Source organism: Fukomys damarensis, unplaced genomic scaffold (assembly GCF_012274545.1).
Source record: "Fukomys damarensis isolate Sample0158 unplaced genomic scaffold, DMR_v1.0_HiC HiC_scaffold_29, whole genome shotgun sequence".
Lineage (NCBI taxonomy): Eukaryota > Metazoa > Chordata > Mammalia > Rodentia > Bathyergidae > Fukomys > Fukomys damarensis.
In genome coordinates this window covers 33322801-33346023 of record NW_022900941.1, presented here as the reverse complement: position 1 = coordinate 33346023, position 23223 = coordinate 33322801, and the positions used below count along the sequence as shown (strand labels likewise).

Genomic DNA, 23223 nt, shown 5'->3' with positions numbered 1-23223 from the left:
GAAAAAAAAAAAAAAAAAAAAAAGGAGGTTTGACAAGTGACAATTCTTTGATTGCTTTGGAAACTCTTTCCTGCTCAACTAGTTTGTGGGACCAGAACATTATTGAATTTGGCAAAGCTAAAACAAATTGGTCAAATTCTTGGTCTACCCAGAGCGCTGATGAAAGAAAGCCTTTCTGCATAACAGACCTGTGATGATAATGAACAAAGCAAATACTTTAATGATTACCATTGTCTTCACAGCATAGGAGGTGGGAGAAATGATGACACTGTTTTCTCTCAGAAAATATAGTTTAACTGAGGTAGAGTACAGGGACATAAAAGGATTACGAGTTTGACTCCACTGCTATCCTCCTGGAAAGTCTGTCTATCACTGTGCCTTTGACTGCTCTGCTCCTCTTGCTCTTGAGTCCAATTGTTCAAATTCATCAATGCTGATTGATATCTGCACTGAAACTCTCCTTTCTGTGTGTAATGCTTTAGCCCATCCCTTTTCCTTCGTCCATTTGAGACCAACCCTAACTGACTGCCCAGTTTCTAGTTCCTCCTCTTCTTCATTTCCCTCTTCCTACCCCTCATTAATCCCGTGAAAGTGTAGTCTGCTCAAAAATCTCAATGGCTCCCTATTTCCTGCTGCATAGAAAGCATATTCCTCAGCTTAGTTCTCAAGGCCTTACACAATGAAACTATAATCTATTTTTCTGGCTTTTTTTCTCATCACTGTCCGTCTTGCATGTGATATTCTCAACAAATTGGAATATTTGCTGTTCTTTGGACATGTGAAGAATCTTTGTTTTTCCTATTCAACGCATGTGCTTGTAGGAATGTTCTCTTACTCTTTCCTGCCCTATCCTTGGCCTTCAAAGGCAAAAACAATTAAAAAAAAAAAAAGCTACCTTCCAGGATTTCTTCCATCCTATATTGTTGTATAGTATTTTATTATATGACTATATCAGAATTTATCCACTCTCGGTCAAAGGATATTTGGGTGGTACCTAGTTAGGTAGCATCATAAATAATCCCACTATTGACATTCTTATATATATTGTAGTGCAATTATTTTAACTTTTTTATTTATTCTTGGAGAATTAATGAGTGTTGACAAGTGTTTATTCAGACGTAGACATTGCCAAACAATTCTCCAAAGTGTTGTACCAGTTGATACTCTGACAAGCAGTGGATAAGTGTTCTGATAGCTCCATATCGCAACAACTCTTGGAAAATAGCTTTTAAAAATCTTTAAAGCAATTCTGTTGGATATAAAGTAGTAACTTACTGTGATTTTAATTTAAATTTCCTTGATGGCTAATGATATGGAACACTTGTTTTTGTACACATTCTCTTTTTTGGAATACCTATTCAATTCTTTCTTTTTGTCAATGAGTTGTAGGAATACTTTAGATATTCTGGATATAAATCTTATCAGGTATAAATAAGTTACAAAGAACTTATCCTTAGTCTATAGCTTGCCTTTTTCTATTCATGTCATCTTTTGACAAATACATATTCCTAATTTTAATTAAGTCCAATTTTTTGTGTCTTTTATATGACTAACTTGACTAGAAAATTTTGAAGACAAAGTCTGTGTGGTCTGTTTTGTTATTATATCTGTTAAAGTTTTTACTATGATCTTGAGTACTTTTTACTATTTTTAGTATTTGTTGAATTGGATTGCTAGTAGTGTAGTAGACGGCAAATTATTACAAGAGAAGATTCAAGTAAGGTAACAGCCAAATGAACTATTTCATAAGAGTAAAGAATAAATTGAACCATGAGGGAGGAGGAGCATTGCAGACAGAATAATGGCTTTGCTGTAATTACTGTCACAAACAAAGGGGAGAGACACATTGGCTCTTTTTGTTTATTTTGTTTTGATTTTTTCACAAAGTGCTACTTATCAAGTTCCTTCCATATGCCAATAGTTTACATCAGTGTTTTCACTTGATTTCAGTAGTAGTCCTGGAAGCAGAGACTATTAATATCTCTCATTTTGGAGATGAAGAAACTCAGATGCAGAGAGGTTAAATAACTAACCTTTCAATGTTCTTGGAAAGAACCGCAGAATTACTGATTACTTGACACTCATAATCTGCTCTCTTGTATGCATTCTCTGTTCTGCTTCTACCAATTAAGTTGTAATTCTTTTTTTATATTAAGTATGTTGGTACATTAAAAGCAAACAATACAGTTACATTCATCATTGGGATCTTGTGCCTTTACATGATATATCTTGGTTCTTATTTTTCCCCATACCCCTGCCCTCCCTTCACCCCCTTCATCCTTCCCTATTTACAAAGACTTTGTTTCCATTTTTTTCACTTTTTCACATTTTTTCCCTTATTTTCTTTCCTCTCCCCTTCCCACTTCCACTTTAGCCATTTTCTTCCTATTTCACCCTCTTAATTATACCATTTGAGCCTTATTTACACTTTTAGTTTTTCACACCAGAGAAGCTATTCAGTATTTACTCGTGTCCTATTGTAATTCTTAATAAATCATAGTGTTTATTCTCTAAACTGTTTGTGCCCACTATACTTGTTATTATAATTAGTTAACCTAATGAAAGAGATGAAAATGCATGTAAACTCTTAAAAACCAAGTTAGATGCTTTGGAAAAACACTCAGGAAAGGCAAATTATTGAAAAGCGATTGTATGTGAATTAGATTAGAGAGGATTGAGGAAACAATCTTAAGAATTTAGAAGTATTCTGTGTTCAAAATACTTCGCAAGAATATGAAGTTCTTGCTGCTCTTTAAAGAAACTAAAGTGGGGCCAGGGATTTAGCTCAGTGGTTCGGTGGCCTGCCTCGCAAGCACAAGGACTCAAGTTCGATCCCCGGTACCAAAAAAAAAAAAGATAAGTAAAGAAACTAAAGTGGAAAGCGTGGACTATTAAAAATGAGCATGGTTTATGAAAGACAAGACCAAAGAAATCTAACCACAATAAAAAACAAAACAAGAACTCTATTTAGTAAATATATACTGGAAGAAAAGGCCTTAGCTAAATGGAAGATAAACATGTTTACATGTGTTAACTATTTTCTTCAATATCTCCACTTAATCAACTTCTTGATTAGCTGATACAACACCAGGCTCAACTCAATTGTAGTTGAAAGCTATCATTTACTCACATTAGTAGCAACACGAATTAGAGTTCCTGTTCAGCAAGTGAATGCACATAAGAGCTCAGTAAATGTTAGTTAATATTATTATTAACTGCATATGACATACACTAGGACTTGTAACAGCTGGGACAAAACTTTGACAAATGGTTTCAAATGACAATTATTAACCATCCCAAATTAATTCCAACTGGATGCATATCTCTAAACTCCTGCCAACTATCACATTAATTGGATACTGGCTATCAAGTACCATAGTCTAGGAAAGCTTTGACTGAATACAGTAAAAAAAAATTTTTTTTTAATATCATAAAATCTAGTGTGAACTGGTTTATATCAGATTTTGGCAAGTTACTAGTGGGAGACTGAGGAGAAGGGACCTCCTGAAATGAGACTCAGGTCAGAAGCTGCAGCCCAGGTGTATTTTTGTGAGAATACTGTTAAAGTCTAAGGACAACATGTCTCATTACTGCCGCTTCCTACAGTTTTCTTTTAATTATTGATGTTACTTTCCTTCCCTCTCTGCCCAAACAAACATGACATTTAAACATGAAAGAGACTACAGAGTCAGTGACTGAATAAAAGAATGAATGATTTAAAGAAATAGATTATTAATCTTGGATTATCTCCTGAGCTGCAACATATTCCACATTCTCCTCATTTTGTACTTTCTCATGTTTTGGTGTGCCCTTGGATGTCGGGCCAGCTCATTTCTATTCCTCATCTTCCCTAAATGTTCTCCATATATTTTCTTGTCAAAACAGCTGAAATTTACAATTAAATTTGTAACAACAGTATCATCATCTGACTTCCCTGGGACACATATGAGATAGTGTAGCACTATGAGAAAAATGGTAAAAATTTGTATACACATAAAATTGATTCTTTTAATTCTTTGGGGAAGATACCCAGCAGAGGAATAGCTGGGTCAAATGGGACCTCCAATCCTAGTTCGTTGAGGTATCTCCATACTGGTTTCCACAGTGGTTTCACCAGTCTACATTCCCACCAGCAGTGGAGCAAGGTTCTTTTTTCCCACAGCCCCGCCAGCATTTGTTATTGGTTGATTTCAGAGTAGCAGCCATTCTTTCTGGGATGAGGTGGAATCTCAGCATTGTTTTCATCTCTCAAATGACCAGTGATGTTGAACATTTTTTCATATGTTTATTTACTATTTCTTCTTTTTCTGAGAAATGTCTGTTCATTTGAGATGCCCATTTTTGGATTGGGTCTTTAAACTTGGGAGGTCTGATTTTTTTAAGTTCTTTATATATTCTGAGGAAGACCTGGTAAAAAGTTTTCCCACAATGTGGGTTGTCTCTTCACATTATTGGTTGTTTCTCTTTCTGTACAGAAACTTTTTGATAAGAGATCACTCTTGTTGACTGTTTGTGATAGATCATGGGCCACTGAGTTTTTGTTCATAAACTCTTTTCCTACACCAATGCCTTCAAGAGTTCTACCTAACCTCTCTTCCAGCTGGTTTGGTGTTTCTATTTGAATATTTACGTCTTTCATCCATCTCAATTTTAGTTTAATGCATGGTAAGAGATATAAGTCCAGTTTTTATCTTTAGCAAGTTGAAACCCAGTTTTCCCAGCACCATTTATTAAAGAGGTTATCTTTCCTTCATTGAGGGTATTTGGCTCTTTTGTCAAAGATGAGGTGTGTCTGGAATTGTTTCTGCATCTTCTAATCTCTTCTACTAATCCTTGGGTCTGTTTCTTTGCCAGTACCATGTTGTTTTTATCACAGTAGCTTTGCAGTATACTTTCAAGTCAGAGATTGTGATACCCCTACCTTGTCTTTATTGACTAGAATTGCTTTTGCTATTCTCGGTCTCTTCTTGTTTCACATGAATTATTGGATTGTTTTCTCAAGGTCTGTTAAGTATGCTGTTGGGATTGCATTGAATACATATAGCAGTTTTGGAAGTATGGTCATTTTCACTAAGTTGGTTCTGCCTACCCAGGAGCAAGGGATGTCATTCCATTTTATGATATCCTCTTCAATCTTTTTTTTCAGAGTGTTACAGATTTCAGAGCAGAGCACTTTGATTTCTTTCATTAGGTGGATTTCTAGGTATTTCAATTTTTTGGATACAATTGGAAAAGGAATTGTCTGTCATATTTCTCAGTGAGTCTGTTTTTTTGTGTACAGGAAAGCTATTTATTTCTGTGTGTTGACCTTGTAGCCAGCCACTTTGCTGAATTTGTTTATTAAGACTAGAAGACTTTTGGTGGAGTTCTTGGGATCTTCTAAATAGAGTATCATGTCATCTTCAAATAATGACAATTTGACTTCTTCATTTCCTTTCTTTATTCCTTTTATTTCTTTCTCTTGTCTAATTGCTGTGGCTAATGTTTCTGAAACTAAATTGAACAGGAGTGGTAATAGTGGATGTCCTTGTCTTTTTCCTGATTTTAGTTGAAGGATTTCAGTTTTTGACCATTTAGTACATTGTCTGTTGGTTTTTCACAGATCATGCTTATCAGATTGAGGTAGATATCTTCTATTCCAATTTTTTGGAAGGTTTTTTTTTATCATGAAAATCTGTTAGATTTTGTCAAATGCATTTATTGAGATGATCGTATGTTTATTGTCCTTGGCTCAGTTAATATAGTGTATTGCATTTATTGATTTGCTTATGTTGAACCATCCATGCATCCCTGGGATGAATCTCACTTGGTCAGGGTGTATGACGTTCTTGGTGATCTCCTGATCTCTATTTGCAAGTATCTTATGAAGGAATTTTTGCTTCTATGTTCATTATTGAGATTGGCCTATAGTTCTCTTTTTCAGTTGGGTCTTTCTCTGCTTTGGGGATCAAGGTGATTCTTGCTTCCAGGGATGAGTTCAGTAGTATTGCTTCCCTTTCAATTTTACTGAAGAGTTTAAACAGGAGTAGCAGGAGTTCCTCCCTTGTAGAATTCAACAGTGAAGCCATCAGGACCCTTAGCTGGTAAGTTTTTAGTTAAATTTCCAATTTCATTGATCGATATTGGGTCATTTAGAATTTTTAAGTCATCTGTTCAACTTTGGTAATTCATACAAGTCTACGAATCTCTCCATTTCTTCTGTATTTTCCATCTTAATGGTGTAAATATTCTTGAAGTAGGTATTGATGATCCTCTGGATTTCTGCTGGGTCCATTGTAATTTCACCCTTTTCATTCTTAATTGCCTGGATTTGGGCCTTTTCTTTTTTTTTTATAAGTTTGGCTAAGGGTTTGTAAATTTTGTTTATATTTTAGAAGAATCAACTCTTGACTTTGTTGATTTTTTGGTATTGTTCTTTTAGTCTCCTTTGCATTGATTTCTGCTGTGATCTTTACAATTTCCTTCCTTGTGTGAAGTCCTGCTCTTCTTTTTCTAGAAGATTGAGGTTCAGCATCAGGTTATTTAATTGCACTCACTCTATTTTCCTAATAGAATGCTATGAATTTCCCTCATAAGACTGCTTTCATTGTGTCCCATAGATTCTGATATGTTGTACTGTCATTGTCATTTAATTGTAGGAATTGTCTGATTTTTTCTTTAATATCCTCTGTGACCCATTGGTTATTCAAAAGTGTGTTGTTCAGTTTCCATGTGTTTATGAAATTCTTGCAGTTTCTTTTGCTATTGATCTCCAATTTCATCATACTGTGGTCTGATAATATCCAAGGGATCACTTCAATTCCTTTGTACTTATTTAGGCATGTTCTATGAGTGAGTATGTTGTCTATTTTGGAGAGTCACCCGTGTGCAGCTGAAAAGAATATGTATTCTGATTTTCTGGGATGGAACACTCTGTAAACATCTGTTATGTTCCTTTCTTCAAGAGTTTGAGTTCTAGTATTACATTGTTTATTTTCTGTCCAGTTGTGAAAGTAGGGTATTGAGGTCCCCCATTACTATTGTGTTAGCGCTTATTTGATTTTTCATGTCTGTTATTATTTGTTTTATATACTTGGGCAGAGTAGTGTTTGGTGCATATATATTTATGATTGTCATTTCTTCCTCTTGTATTGTTCCTTTTACAAGGATGTAGCATCCTTCTTTGTCTCTCTGAATCAGTGTTGGCTTTAAATCCACTTCATCTGCAAAGATGATACTTACTTCTATTTTTGGGGGGGTTCCTGTTGCATGGAGCATTGTTTTCCACCCTTTAACTTTCAGTCTATTAGTTTATTTTTTAATTAAGTATGTTTCTTGTATGCAGAATATTGTTGGCTCTTGCTTCTTGACTTATTCTGCCAGTCTATTTCTTTTGATTGGTGAATTGAGACCATTAACATTCATGGTTATAACTGAGATGTATTGACTTATCCTTGTCCTGACTTTTTCTTTTTGTTGGATTCTCCCCCTTTGCATTTAATTTCTTGTTGTGACTGATGGATTCATTCTGCTGGACTTCCTGGTGTTGTGATCCTCATTGTCATTTTCTAGGATATTTTAAAAAAGTTTTTGGAGTGCTGGTTTAGTATTTATGAAGTTTCTAAGATACTGTTTGCCATTAAAATATTTTATTTCTTCGTCAATTTTGAAAGATGGTTTTTCAGGATACATCAATCTGGGTTGGAGGTTGTTTTCCTTTAGTGTTTGAAATACATCACCTCATGCTCTTCTTGCCCTGTGGATTTGTGTTGAGAAGTCTGTTATGATTCTGATGGGTTTTCCCTTGTATATGATTTGTTTCTTTTCTCTAACTCCTTGTAGAATTTTGTTCTTCTGTTGGGATTCTGGAATCTTAACTATTATATGCCTATGTATAGATTTTTATAATGGCTAGATGGCATCCTATTAGCCTCACTTATCTATATGTCAAGTTCTTTTCCTCTATTTGGAAAGTTTTCTGCCATTACTTCTGTGAACAGTTTTTTAATGTCCTTCCCACTCTCTCCTGTAACTTCATTGACTCTGATCAGTCTTATGTTATTCTTCTTTGAATCATCTAGCAGCTGCTGGATTGGTCTTTCATGGTCTCCTACTATTTTTAAGAGATTTTTCTTTCCCTGGTCATTAATTTCAGTCCTGTCTTCTATATCTGAAATTCTGTCCTCATATTAGCTCCTTCTTCTGGGTAAACTTTCAGTGTAGTTTTTAATCTCCTGGAAATCTGTTTGCATCTGTTTTATGGATTCCATTTGTTTCCTATGTTGGGATTCCATCATGTTTCTTAGCTCCTCTATTTTTTTATCTGTGTCTGCTCTAGATTTATTAATCATGTCTTGTAATATGGGCACAATCTCTGCTGTTATCTGAGAAATTATTTCTGATTTCATTTTTTCCAGGTCCTCTTTTGTTGCCAGTTCAGGGAGTCCGGTGTTTGAGTATCAGATTGTTCCATCTTGTTTCTCTTTGGGCTTGTCTCAGCTGATCTGGCAATCTGGTTTTAACATTTATTTCCATGTCTTCTCATTTCAACAGAATCAGCCTGCTGTGCCTTTGTTGAGGGAACTTTTTGCTCACCCAGTGGTCTTCAATTCTCAGGCCACCAAGCAGCCTTTAACGTGCTGCTCCCTAGTACACCAATAACTGGGTTTAGAATGGTGGCCTTCTATATATGTCTGGGTGGGCTTCTGTGCCTGTGCACACTTGGGATGGTATCTAGGTGTGCTTCCCACTAGGGCCCCTATGTAGCAGTTGTCTCGGGTGGGGGTGGCTTTGGCTAGGGTCTGTATATCCCAGTTCCTGTTGTCTGTGTAGGCTTCTTTCTAGGGACTCCAGACATTTATCAGTGGTATCAGGAGAAACCTCTGGCTGTTGCTTGTGAGTCTGTGTAGTTCTTTTCCAGGTGGACCCTTAGCTTTGGTTGATGGTATGACGGGACTCTGGATGAAGGTTGTGCACCTGTGCAGCTGTTTTCTAGGTGGGCCTGTGGCTTGGGTACATGTGCCCACACCTCTGGCCCTGGCTGGGATCTGCCTGCAGCCGCACCACTATGGTCCACATAGCTTTTCCCTGGGATTATGCAAATTTACTGTTCTTATAGCAGAACTCTGGATGAAGGTCACATGCCTATCTTATTTATTTATTTATTTATTTATTGACAGGATTTTTCTATGCAGCCCATGCTGGCCTTGAACTCACTGTAGTGCAGACTGGATGTGATTACAGGGATGTGCCACCATGACAAACTTCCTGAGGTCTTGAGTAGAACTTTTAGAAGTTTCTTTCCTCCCCAGAAGTTGTATTTATGCAGGAACTACAGATTACCTGAATGTAAAGTGAGTTATTCTACAAATTCCCACCTCTGCCAGAGTAAGGCCGACTGTCTATGTTAGTTCTCAGAATTCCATTAATTTCAACAAACTTTGTTATCATGTGAAGCAGCTGCTAATGTACCAACTGAAAGATTCTTGTATTATAACTCTAGAGCTGGTCCTCTTAAAAATTAGCTTTGTGCTTCCTTGATTGGCTACTTCCACTGAATATAATGGATCTCCATTTGTGTTTCCTGCCACCTTCATTGTAAGGGGAAATGTCAAATGGTTTTGTGGTCTTCTGTAAGTGGCTGAGCTTCCCTGTCTCCTGGAAGTCTTTTAAATGCTCTCAGGAGGAGATAGGAAATATATCTTAGACCTATTGTGGACCTTGGCCCATTTACTTGGTACCACTCATGTGCTTAGCATTACTAAGGGTGTGAGACAGGCTCCTGCCCTAAAGTTGTGTATAAGTCAAGCAAAATAACTGAAGGGCAAATCAATATACACTCACATGACAAGATGATATGGTTGTCTAGGAGAATGAGAGAGTAAATAGAGAAATAGAATAAGATTGCCAGAAAAGCAGGGCATGGTGGCACATTCCTTAATTCTAGCACTTGGGAAGCTGAGAGAAAGGGAGTACAAGTTTGAGGCCAGCCTGGGCAACACAGCAAGTTCTGGGATGGACTATATAGTAAAGATAAAGCGGGGGAGGGAGAGAGGGAGGGACACAGAGAGAGAGATTGTCAGCAACAAGAACTTCTCCAGTTTATTCTAGAATGGGGACATCTCCAGTAGTGCTCAGCTATGTGAGTGAAGCCACACCATAAGCAGAGAGTTGGAACTATGCCTGGACTGGGATTTTCATAAGCAAGTATTATATGGAAGAGGTGAAAATATACTCACAGGAGTGATCATGATTGACTATGGAGCTCACTCACACTGGGTACCAAGGAAAGGCATGAGAATGTGGGGGCAGTGAAAAGTTATCAGTGGCTTACAGATCCTGACAAGAAGATTAAGGAAAATTAGGTTTACTAACTGTATCTGTTGGTCTCTATCTCCATCTAAATTAATATTTAAATGGAATGCACATTAACAGCTCATACAGCACAAGTTTTCTACTCATTTAAGAATTTATGGGTCAGGGATTTAGCTCAGTGGTGTAGTGCCTGCCTCACAAGTACAAGGTCCTGAGTTTGATCCCTGGTACCAAGGGGGGGTGGATTTGTCAGCTGAAATGCATTTTAGGCAAATATTAGAATTCCAGTGGGCAATGTCTTCTCAATTCTGAACTTCAAGGTAATATGAAGTGTCTTTTTCAAAATATGTAAGCTAGGTAATATCTAAAGAGACATATACAGTGAAAAACATTCTCTAATTTAAGAGATATGGAGTAAGTATAAATCGATCAAGTCTCAACAGTACCTACTTATACAAAAACAAAATCAGAATGAGAAAAACTTTTAGCAGAGCCAATTTCAGTCCTGGTTTTACCACTTCACAGGAACAAGTAAGTGGGTAATATTATTCAAGAGTGATTTGGAAATAATACACAATTCAGTCAACGTTAAGTACATTCATGTTCTACAACCCTCAAAAGGTACAATTCTTATAGTTGGGAGAAATTTCTTTGAAAGTGGTAGGATTTAGGCTGAGAATAAAAGAGAAAAACTAAACTTGATTAGACAAAAGAGAGGAGATGGAATATTCCAAATTGGGACATATATGAGTAAGGGCAAGAAACATACACTAATTATAATGTACTTGGGAAATAGCAAGGAAACCAGACTTACTAGGATATAAAAGTTAGTGAGTATTAGAGTATTAATTTTGAAAAGTATTGCTATATTATAAGTCAGATACAGGGAACTCAAGAGCTGTATCATCCAAATATTTCAAAAGAAATTGCAGTATTTATTCTTTTGTTTACTGCTCAGTATGAATAAGGTCTCTGTAATTAAAATTGACAGTATTTCCCCTGTTTGAAAATGTTGCCACATTTTATCAGTAACTTTTCCCGTGTTTTTTAAAACCTTTCATTGGCTCCATATGTTGAATTTATGCACTTGCCTTACAGTGTTCTGTGTGGAATAGTTTTCTCAGTGCTGCTGTAGTTAACTGGAACAGAGATTTAATATGCATTTCAAAGCTCCTACCAATACAACCAAAAATGTCCAACTGAGTAAATTTATCCAGTTCAAAACAACCAAACCCACCAAAATGATGCAAGTGATGAGGGCATGGCAAGGTGGCCAGAGCAATTGGCTTCAGCATGCTAATTGAAGAGACTTGTTAACCATGGGTGTAGAGTAGCATGCTGTTCCTGAGCCTGACATGAGATCAAGTTGAACCCTGTACACAGTACCAATCTTCTGACATGAATACATACCAAAACTGGCACCTAACATAAATCTGGCACAAGAACAAGATGAACTTAGCACCTGATACCAATCTTCTACCATGAAATCAAGTGGGACTACCACTGTCAGAGAAGGTATAAGGACAGCAGCAGTTGACTTTGCATCTTTGCCCTCTTGTTTTTGCAGTGGTCCCATTCTACTTGGGGAACATATCTTCTCTTTTTCTTCCAAAGCACCCTTCTCTCCTCGAACACTTTTTTTGTACTTCTTTACCCTTTTTTTTTCTTTCTTATTTCTCCCTAAAATAAACAACAATATTTCATATTCACCAGTTATCCTATTCAATTTATTGAACGGATTTTATTAACAAATCAATTCTTCACACTCCATGTTGTTCATTCACTCAACATTTGAGTACCAACTGCAGTATAAGCCAGGAACCACAGTAAATGACAGTTGCAGAAATGAAAAGCAAGGCCCTTCTTAGGCTAGCACATAAGGCAAAGATGTAAAATATAAGGAATAATATAGTGCTATGATAGAGGGGGAAAACAAGAGTTTCCTTACCCAGAAGCTGATGAAAAATCAGGACAGATGTGAGATGCATTGGCATCTAAGTTTCAAACTTCCAGCAGTAGTCATTTAAGCAGTTACAACACAGTAGGGAATTTTCATGGATGTAGAAGCAGCACATGCAAAGTTCACATTAGAAAAATACCCACATGTGAGAGCAAGAGAAATATCAAGTAATTCATCCTCCTGGAACATTGGGTGTACATAGAGGGAAAAGTAAGAAATCCTGATATAATTTAGCCAAGGTGGGACACTCTAGAACACCTAATAGAAATATTATTCATATAGAAGTACAGAGATTGGGAAAGGAAATTAGTTATGTCATTTTTCAGTCATTCAGTTGAGAAATGATAGGTCCCTGAACAAATGGAGAGTTAGAGGAGCAAACAAATATCGCGGCAGGAAGCCAAGTGATGTTTCCTTTTCTCCTAAGGGACCAAAGAGCCCACCAGGGAATAAAGCCAATGTATTACTTAGCCAGGTCACTCCCTATGTGTGAAAATCAAGGGAAAGTGGAGTTGTGAAGCTCTTTTGTGTCCAGTAGGGTGAGCATCCCAGAGTTTGAACCTCAGGGTTTGCAGTCTCTGGAAGAAAGTTTGGACGGATTGTCTTTTAAAAAATAATCTGAATGCCCTCCCTTCACCCCTTATTACCCTTCCCCTACCCATCCCACTTTCCCTACACCGGGCAGGGGTAAGGGGAAAAAATGAGAATCAAGACCTGTCATGTAAAGGTACAAGATCCCAACAATGAATGTAACTGTACTGTATCCTTAAAATGTACCAATAAACTCAATTAAAGTTGAAAAAAAATAATCTGAATGTATTTGTTGAAGTAATTTTTTTGTGACAATGAAAAATAAATTGCCAGTGATCTTATACAATTGTATGCTGAAGTTTCATGCTTTTTGTTCAATCTTTGCAATGCTGCATGACCAGCAGTGCTTTGCTGTATTCCAGCGCTTGTAATGCTTTCTGATCCAGTGAGGGTGAGGCAGAGTGTAACTCAGCTCTTTGGCAGCTCCAGTAGGATGAGGAAATAATGAGTAGAGCTTCCAATTTGGTTTTTTTCAGTTCTAGAGATTGATCCCAGGGCCTTTGTACTGACCTACATCCCAGCTTGCTTGCTTGCTTTTCTTCTCCCTCCCTCCCTCCCTTCCTCTCTCTCTCTCTCTCTCTCTCTCCCTCTCCCTCTCTCTGTATCAGGGATTGAATTCAGAACCTTGTGCTTGTGAGACAGGCAGCAGCACCATTGAGCTAAATCCCTAACATCCATGTCGTTTTATTATTTATTATTTTGAGTTAGGCTCTCACTAAGTCACTAAGTTGCTTAGAATGGGCTCAAACTTGAGAGTCTCCTACCTCAGGCTCCCAGAGAACTAAGTTTATAGGCATGTACCACCACGCCTGGCTCCAATATGTTTTAATATGATGAAATCACATTTGTCCTCAAAATGGGGAATATTGTTGCTATCATTACAGTACGTGTTCTAAAACTAAAATTCATTCACATGTGCTCATATTCCAAATGACAAAAGCCATTCATTTTAACTACAAGTGAAATTGAGTCACCATTTGAAGAAAAGATGACAGGATTATAGCTGTTAAGCCTTTTCCGCTGGGAAATGAGTAGCAGTTTAGCTGTGACTATGTGGTTCCACCACATGACTGGGTCCCATCACCACAGCCTTAACCCGAGGGCAGACCCAGGCAGGGAACCAGAAATCCTAAGAGAGGAACAAAAGAAAAAATAAATTCATCATTGCAAAGGAAAAGGGAAAAAAGAAAACTTCTAAAATTCCATGATTTTGTTTTGCAGAGGACAACGTGAGACACACAGCTGTGAGAAAAGCTGTTTTGCGTCACACTTCTCCTGTCACACAGTTGCCAGTTAGCTGAGTTAGCTCTACTTTGTCTTGCTGTTCTGTGCTACCCCAGGGAAGAATTTGCAGCAAACACTGGAGAGTGACCTCTGTCCCAACATCAGACAGATGACTAAAGTAAACCTGGAGAGCCAAATCACTGTCCTTGGACTGAAACACCCATATTGTTCATTTAAGTCTTCCAACTTCCTTTTGGAACCTCTTTCCTAAGAAGCACAGATGTGTCTTTCAAAACCTCTTCTTGTATGAGTTTGTTTGTTTTTTTAAGTGATATATGCCATATGTTCACGTGTTTAGTCACAGCACTTTTTATTGGCTTCAAGCTAGAAGATGAATACAATAAGATTATAGGAAAATAAAGAACACGTTTAGCTGCCTCTCTTGAGGAATGAAGCCTAACATGTGCTAATAACACCTTGCCTGATATTTGGGAGGAGCAATCTGGAAATTTTAGTATTAGTGATCACCGTTTTTCACATCTAGAAAAATTAGTTAAAACGTGGCTTGAAATTTTAGGACATACCACAGATTAAAAACAACAACAACAACTGTATTGACCCTTCAGTTTCTCCATGAAGAACTCACTTATAGTGCAAAGTTATTCTCTTCTCCTCATCTTCTATATAGGCTAAGTATTATAGTATCTAAACCTTTCCCAGCTATATAAAAGCCACTGAAGATCCACTGGATCAATCAGAATTCTTTCAGTTGCTTTGTCAGAAATCCATATTAAATTGCTGAAGATGCTGGTAATTTAGCTCAGTGGTTCTGCCGCCTGCTTCGCAAGCACAAGGACCTGGGTTTGATCCCGGTACCAAAAATAAATAAATAAATAAATAAATAAATAAATAAATAAATAAATAAATAAATAAATAATAAATAAATTGCTGAAGAAATTGTCATTTCATATAAATGATAAGCCAAGGAGTATATCTAGCTTCAGGCATGGCTCAATCAAAATGCTTAAACAATGACAAGTGGAATCTTTCCTTCCAAGCCACAGATTTGCTCCCCCTTATATTAGCTTTATTTTCAGATATGGTGGCAAGATTACTATTAACAGCTCTAGGATTGGCAAAACCTGTAGAGATTCTATTTCTATGCCACCATGAATAGCTAAAAGCAATGTCAGGCAAGGCTCTCCTTGGCCTGACTTAGGTGCTATCCCCATGCCTGATTTGTCTACAGTGGTCAAGGGTGTTTAAGAATTAATCTGCCCTCCCTGGAGCCTAGAGTGAGTCTGTTTCCTCTTAAACCAAAAAGACAGTTTGAGAAAATGCATGGTTCCCTCAAAAGAAAGTGGTTACAGATGCCAAATGGCAATAGATTCTTGTAGCAGGCACTGTTTGGGTCCTATCCAAAAATCTACTTTCCCCTTCTGCCTTGCTAGCAGAATCCTGACTATGTTTAACTATCTACTCCTTTCCAGATGGCTTTGGATTTCAAGTGAGATATAAGGGAAGGGCGCAGCAGCCAAGTACAAAGTATCAGAGCCAAAACGTAAGATGGAGAAAGCATCCTGTTCATAGGACATTACTGACGGTATGTCACAGTCTAAGTGTAGTAACCGGGGGTCTGTGCAAGAGGGGAGTGGGGAAGGCTTGAGAAGAATGACTATGCAGCGTAACTGATGTAAGAATCTACAAATAATGGGAACCAGGCTTCTCACTATTAGATGAGGTAAAATCTTTTATTTTTAGTTTAGTTTATTAACATACGTGTAGTATATGATGTGTAGTTGTACAGATTATTCCTTGTACAGAGTTGGTACAAGTTTTGATTGAGCCCAAACGTTATGAGGCTAGCCTGGGCAACATAGTGGGACCATGTATCTTTAAAATAAGTACATTCATCCACAGGTGCAAAATACAAATCAATCGCAAACTGAAGAGTTTCTGTTCATCAGTAGGTGTTATCTTCAAAGTGCTTTCTATGTACTTGAACAGTATGATTGAGTGAATAGCCATGTGCTCAATTTGACCACTTAATCAAGTAATCTGATGAAAGGTTTGGGATTATTTTAAAGTACAGTGGTACCTCAGTTCACGAACTTAATTCCTTAGGCGATTTTAGTTACAAACTGAACTGGTTGCCAACCGAATCAAATTTCCCCATAAGGTTCAACATAAATAAGGTTAATCCACTCTGACCCCTATGAAGGTGGTCATGAACCAATTTTTGTCTCAAACCAAATCAAATTTTCTCAAAATGTTCAATGCAAGTAAGACTAATTGTTCTGAACTATATGTATTTTTAACCACTAAAACATGAAACAAAGAACAGTACCATATGAACAGACAGAACATTAACTTTCCTTCACTTCTTATTGCTCTGCACATTCTTGTCATCTTCACTACAACTCTGATCTTTCTTTTTACCACTACGCTTGCTCTGCACTTTCTTTGGAGTCATGCCGGATTGAATAATACTGGACAGTATTGTATGTGTGAAAGAGCACACAGAGAAGCTTCACAGCAAGAGTGCTCAGGTCTGTCTGTGACAGGGATCTCAATGCTAGGAAGCCACCACCTCGTGACAGAGCAGGAAGATGGCTGCAGTCGTGTTCATCATCCAATGCACACAGTTCAAGAATGGAAGCAAAATTTTGCTGGACACTTCTGATCATGAACTGAACTGTTCTTGAACCAAGACATTGCTTTTAAAAATTTCTTCCAATTTCCATTTTAATGTAATATAAGTCAATATTATTAAAGAAAATATAAAAGCCATTCTATGTGCATCCATTTACCTAGAAATGCTCAAGTTTATTCTTCTTTATAGTTGAATAGTACTCCATTATATATATATTTTTTTAAAACCCACATCTTATTTACCCATTCAACAGTTGATAGTCTTTAGGTTGTTTCCAAGATTTAGCTATTGCAAACTGTGCTGCTATAAACATGACTCCATATAAATTGCTGTGGTATGATGCTTTAAATTCTTTGGGGAAAACACCTAGAAGAGGAATAGCTGGATCAAACGGGACCTCTAAACCTAGTTTTTTGAGGGCTCACCACACTGATTTCCACAGTGGTTGCACCAGTATATATACCCACCAAAAGAGAAAAGTATTCCCTTCTCCCCATTGCCCCACCAGAACTTGTTATTGTTTGATTTGTTGATAGCAGCCATTCTTTCTGGAGTGAGATGGATTCTCAGCATTGTTTTAATTTGCACCTCTCAAATGATCAGTGATGTTGAACATTTTTCATGTATTTATTTGCCATTTCTACTTTTTCATTTGAGAAGTGTATTCATCTCAGATGTTCATTACCAAAGGAACATTCACTGTATTTAACCATGGGCTATGTTTTATTGAACTTCTTATAGCTACAATTTTTCTGAATGGGCAGGTAAACCACTATGGCTTTTATTTGGAAACTTTCAGAAATCAAATTATCCAGTCTTTTTTTTTCTTTTTGTGACAGGATCTCACTATGTAGCCCAGGATGGCCTCAAACTCTCAGCGATCCTCCTGTCTCAGACTCCTGCATGCTGGCATTACAGGCGTGTGCCAACACACCTGGCTAAATTATCTAGACTTTTAATGATGACCACCCATATGTATAGCCTTGAAATAATTTAGGTGCTTATTTTTCTGCTTCCACCTAAATTCATACCACACATTTCACCTAAATCCATACATGCAAACCTAAGCAGAAACTCCCTAGGAAACTTTCTCCCATTTTCTGTGCTGGGATGAAAACCCATCCAGTTCATAAATTCTATACCACTGCAAAAGAACAGTTAGCATGATGTTTTTACCATTGCAGCCACTGAGGGCATCTGCTCTGTCTGAGAGTCCTGCTGTTCTGTTCTTGTTTCGTTGACTTGGTGGTTACAGAATGCCCTAGAACTGTGATCACCAGATCTCCCTAGCACTCTGGAGTGTGTCATTGGCTGGGCTCTGCAGTAGAGAAAACACTCAGCATAGCAGAGTCACAGGACCAGGGCTCCTGAAACAAGTTTGTTAGGACCAAGATCATTATTTAAATACTATCTCAGCTCAGCCCAGAGGATATGGTGTACATTGCTCTCTTCTCTGCCTTTTTTTAATGTGGTTTTCTATGAGACCTTTATAATCTGACAAAATCAAAATAGAAAAATTTGCCTAGTAGGATTCCTTTTTAATTGTGATTGCTGGGAGATATGCCAGACCGAAGTCCTTTCTTTCAGAGAAAATTCAGCACAAGCAGCAGCAAACTGGCCTTTCCCACCCTTTTCATTCATACAGTGGTTCTAAGGAGGGAACCTACTTTTGTTTTCAGTGCCTATTCAACCCTTAGCCTCTCTGCTGAGCCTACCAATTAGTGTAAGTAATTGTGGCTAGAGTTTAAAGTCTGTACCCAGGAACATAACTGAGAAGATGGATTCATTTCAGGCGCTAATCTACTAACAAAGCATCTGATAGAATATGGAACAAGCAATTTATATAACACTAACTAGTCCGAGAGAACTAGAGCTTCAAGTTTGGAAACTTTCTCTATTAAGTCCTTTCATGCTCCATCCATCCAAGTTACTCATTTGCCTCAAATCTTATTTGCAATAAATGAAAGGGCATAACAAGAACAGACATTTGTTGATTTTTGATCAATTGGTAAATTGACCTTAAGATATTCAGAAATACTTGCAGACATTTAAAATCCATTCTGAATTGGGGTAAAAATTTTGAGAAGCTCACAGTCCACTTCATTTATCCATTAGGGTATGTTTAGTGAAGAATAGCTATATAATCAATAACTTTTCCTTTCATGTGATAAAATACAGGGACTTAGCACATGTTAAGCATTGTCTTAGTTACTTTTTTCTCATTGCAGAGACAATACCTGACACCCAAAGTTAAAGAGGGAAAGGTTTATTTGCTTACAGTTTGTAAAGGTTTCAGTCCATAATCGGCTGGCTCCAAGGCAGGGTGGATAGCAGACAGGCATCACAGAGAAGAAACAGTTCATGGTGGGCAGAAGGAAGCAAAGCAAGCAAGGGCCAACCACAGCTCTTTCTATCTCTTATAGCTTATCCAGGCTTCATAGGGTGGGTAGCACTCACACCCTTAATCCTAGTGTCTCTGATCCTAGCATTGCACTATGAATCAATCCCAGGATCATACACTCCAGATCCAGCCACCTCCAAAAAAGCCCCACCTATGGCTTCATGAAGCTTTGGGGAGACATCTAGACACAAGCCATAACATGCATGCAGTGATTTAACCCCTCGCCTGTAAAGCAATCATCTTTTAAAAAAAAGAGTGACTGTAAGCCCCAGCAAGATACAGCAATTTGCTTTAGGTTAAGTGAGCAATAGGACTAGAAATAATCACTGGAAGTGATCATTAGAACTAGAACACTATCTGATGTTACGTGCTCAAGCTACAGGGAATAAGTTGAAGTGACTGTGTGCATGGGCTTTAGCATCAACAGTGCCTTCATTCAAGGGTCAGCTGACAGTCCTCAGGGAACTTATTTAACTTCTCTATGCCTCAATTTCCCACCTCTACTACACAGATGAGTAATTTCTAACATAAGGTTTGCTATCAATACTAGATGAGCTAATTTCTGTCAAGTACCTAGAACAATACCTGATCAATACTATGTGTCTATTACACACATAATGAAGACCTTATGTTTTGCTCCTTATCTACTCACAAGATCTTCAAATTGTGCTTCTTACAAACTAATTTGCACAACATTCCTAGGAGGTTGGATAACTGCAGGAGACCCTGAGTAGAGTCAGGCTGCTTGTCAGGCTGTGCTTTGGTGGAGTTATGACTTGTAAAGCTCATTGCGCAGTTCCTGTGCCTGTCACCAGAACTAATTGCTCAATACAATTGCAACAGGTTTTTCATTGTTCATTGTTAATGAATATCTTACCGCATCCTTTGATCAGTGCTTTTGCTTCTGAAAATGACTTAGTATTTTTGAAATTTTAATTCAAAAGGAAAAGAAGCTCTTTATTCATCACATATATTATGTAGATGTGACAATTATAGCGTTATAAAGAAACCTGCATACATGTTTAATGTGCAAATTACATGTGAGAGGTAGCTCAAAGGCAACACACAGGGGTCTAAACCTCCAGTTTCAAAGCTCCCAATTGAAATTAATAAAATATTGATGTCAGGGTGGTATGAGCATCCGTAACTACATATGTATAGTCTGACATGAGCAGGTAATTTATGTACATATTCACACATCCACATATTTCTATATCTATATATAAAACATGATACTCTTACTTCATTTTTACTGTATAATAACAATCTTCAAATGAAACATATTAAGAAAGAAATGGAATTACTGTGTCATAGTTAAAGGATAATCAGGCTTTGGATTATATCCTTAAATTCCAAGTTGCACTTATGCTTATCTTTCTACCTCACTTATGTACATGTGGTTTTATTTGGTAATTACAATGATATTTTTGAAACAATATAGAAAAGGTTTATAGTTAAGCAGGGCTAATTAGACTTGTGCCTAATCAGAAACCGTCATGCCATCACAGGCCACCAATAGCCCTCCTTGCAGAGAGAAGTGAGAATGTTGGGAACTTCAGAATGCTGTGCACTTCTACCTAATACATCTGAGGGGTGGGGGAGACTGTCCTAGGACTCAATAAAGAAAAACATGCATTCTCCTCTGGTATTTCCAACTGACAGGTGAGTAGAAGAGGAACACTGTCAGCCTCTGCCCTCTTCTCACTTGCTCTAACCCGTGTGAAAGTGACTTGGTTGACTAAGTGAGTTTAGAAGGACATGTTTGTCTGTAGTTGGCTCACCTCTTCCGGGATCTCTTGAAAAGCTGGCCCGGCCACGAGTCTTCATTCTGGTTTGTTCTCATTTTAACAGACAGCTTCCTGCCAGAGGAAGATCAGCCTCTGGGGAAAGGGAATGGACAGTTGTTTGCAATTTCTTTTGTCCACAATCTAAAACTACAGGTACAAATAAATAATAAAGCTGATATTTTTATCTTCATCTGCTTAATTCTGTGCATTTATTCTTGCCTGGATGGAACTCAGCAACCTTTGTTTGGATCCTCAAAATGCACGACGTTTTAGAAGGCTGAATTAGGATCAATAAGGTTGCGTATTTTCTGTTTGCTTCATGCTGTTGCTGTGGGTGATGGGGTCCTGGATGGGTTTCTAGGTAGGGTTTTTTTGCACAATAAATAAAGAACTGGATGTGGCATGTGATGGTAAGGAAAAAGCAATAAAGTCCAATGAAATTTAATTAGGGGATGGTACTCTCAGACTGATCTGAAAGAACAATGGCAAGAGCAATGAATGCATTGGGTTTAAGAGTTTAAAATGCTGTGCCGAGTCTGGGGCACCTCTCATTGGGTCTTCCAGAGCATGATGTGATTGACAGAACTGAGTAATGTCAGCTATATCTATCCCACAAGTCCTTTTCCATAATTCACTCTGTTATAATTGGATGTATTAGATGTAGCCCATATGCACGAAACTTCAGTGAGCTCCCGCTGTAGATCATGCAGGAGGATCTGGCATGCAGGCATCTTATCTCTTACCCCCAGGTAGTAGGCCTTAGGACAAAGGTCAGGGGTTAACACTAGGGTGTTGTCCAGATCCAGATGAGTAGAAGGGAGTGGTTCTGTAGGTACCATCTACCTTAAGGCCCCACTAATTCTGACACGTATCTATTCTAACCAAGAAGCTCCTGAGTTAAGCAAGGAAGGGAGTATATAGTGACTAGAGTGGGGAATCGAGAGATATATTTGTATATGTCTTGAATGATGCCACCAGATTACCTTTGACCTGGAATAATTTGACCAAAACATAGTAATAGAAGGATCTATAGATTTTAAGGAAGCTAAACTACTCTTTTGGGAACTTAATAAAAAAATCTGCAACATTGATGCAAATAGACTCCCCAAAGTAAACCAGAGAAGTTTTGCATGTTAAGGAGAAGCAACAAGACTTAATTACAAAAGCAAGGTCAAACCTGAGCAATAATATCAAGGTCATGTTCTGAGATGGGACCACAAAAACAGTTGCTAATTAAAATTATCAGTTATGCAGAAAGCAGCACTAATCTCTGAAGTAGAAAAACTTGAGTATCTTCTGGGTACCAACTGAAAAATAGGAAAAAACTTGAAAAGCTACTTCTGGTAGTATTAGCATTATAAGCCACATCCTTGTTTTTATTTTTCCACCTGGAATGGCCTGAGGAAAAATGGCTAGAGGTTAAGGCTGTGTGCTAGCTATTTTCCAAAGATGGTCTCCCAATGAACCATGACTTGAAGTACACATGACCTTTTGTAGTTCCTTCTCTTGAATTCTGTTGTTTGTCATATTATAAGTAGAATACAGTGAAGATGGTGCTGGAACAGAAATTTCACATTCCTCTGGAGGCTGGGAAGACCAAGACCAAAGTGCTAACATGGTTAGGTTCTGGTGAGGGTGCACTTTCTCACAGATGGTTCCTCCTCATCTGTAAGTGATGGACTAGTCTGACTGGCTTTCTTCCTTCTGTGGTCTGCTTCATAAAGGTTCTAATTTTGATCCTAAGAACTCTTTCCTTGCTATCTAGTCACCTCCAGAGATCTCCGCTTTCCAACACTATTACCTTGAGAGTTGGGATTTCAACATGTTAATGTGGGGAGGGGAGTAACATACAAGGAATGCAGAAAAGTGGAGTCTATGTTTCACCCAGTGGGATCCATTTGAAGCTTAGATTCCAACTACGAGCCTAGATTTCCCTCCAGAAGAAGCAAAAGCAACCCACTAAACACCTCTCCCATCAGCAATATTGGCAGAATGATGATACTGTTGGCAGAAATACATAATTAATAGGCAAATAGAGCAATTTCTGGGAAAGTGAATGCCTTGTGGAAAATATTTTTCAAGAATACATGGAAGTTGAATCATAAATGAAAATTGAAAAAAGAAACAAACCACCCTGCAAGATGTTGTAAAGTACTGACAAGAAATGAATACCCTAGCACAGACCAATCTGGAATAAAAAGCAAACAAAATGGAGACACAGGACCTAACATTGTGTTCACAAGCTCAGACTTTGGAGTCACAGATCTGAGTTTGATCATTACCACCAACACATCACTAGTGTGATACTAAATGT

The 23223-nt window shown here is 37.7% G+C and overlaps 1 pseudogene; it reads right to left on the bottom strand.

The window, feature by feature from the left end:
- LOC104874382 overlaps positions 1 to 16541 on the bottom strand; it is a 38119-nt pseudogene extending 21578 nt beyond the window's left edge.
- Between the last annotated feature and the right edge of the window lie 6682 nt (positions 16542 to 23223).